This window comes from Alligator sinensis, unplaced genomic scaffold (genome assembly GCF_000455745.1).
Source record: "Alligator sinensis unplaced genomic scaffold, ASM45574v1 scaffold17_1, whole genome shotgun sequence".
NCBI classification, from domain to species: domain Eukaryota; kingdom Metazoa; phylum Chordata; order Crocodylia; family Alligatoridae; genus Alligator; species Alligator sinensis.
The window spans coordinates 600195-600574 of NW_005842491.1; the positions used below are offsets into that span (position 1 = coordinate 600195).

The following is a 380-nucleotide window of genomic DNA, read 5'->3' on the forward strand; positions in this document are numbered from 1 at the left end:
GGAGCTGCCGAGGGCCTTCCCTCCCCGGGCCCCGCAAGCTCCGCTGGCTCCGGGAAGCCGCCCCTCGTACCCAGCTCCCGTCTAGGCGGCTATGTGCTGCTTAAAAACAGTTGGGGCGAGGGGGCTCCTGTTGTGTCCGCCTGAGGTCTTCTGCCACCACAAGCCGGAGCAGAGCCGCGGGGGCCGGAGGATCCCTCGGAAGTGAGCGGGGCCTGCGCCCCGCGGGGGCCCGGCTCCAGGGAGCTCGGCTCAGCGCGCCGAGGGCTCCTTCCCCGGGGCACGGGTCGGGCCCCCGCCCTCCTATAGCAGGAGGCTGCCCGGCCGCTGGAAGTCTTCTCCCGCCAGTGGTAGGGGGGCTAGGCCCTTTCCCCGCACACAGC

At 72.6% G+C, this 380-nt stretch overlaps 1 protein-coding gene across 1 annotated transcript in view; it reads right to left on the reverse strand.

Moving 5' to 3' along the window:
- Positions 1-380, reverse strand: part of LOC112551521 (netrin-1-like) — a 16655-nt gene that overhangs the window by 889 nt on the left and 15386 nt on the right. The gene's annotated exons all lie outside the window — the stretch shown is intronic.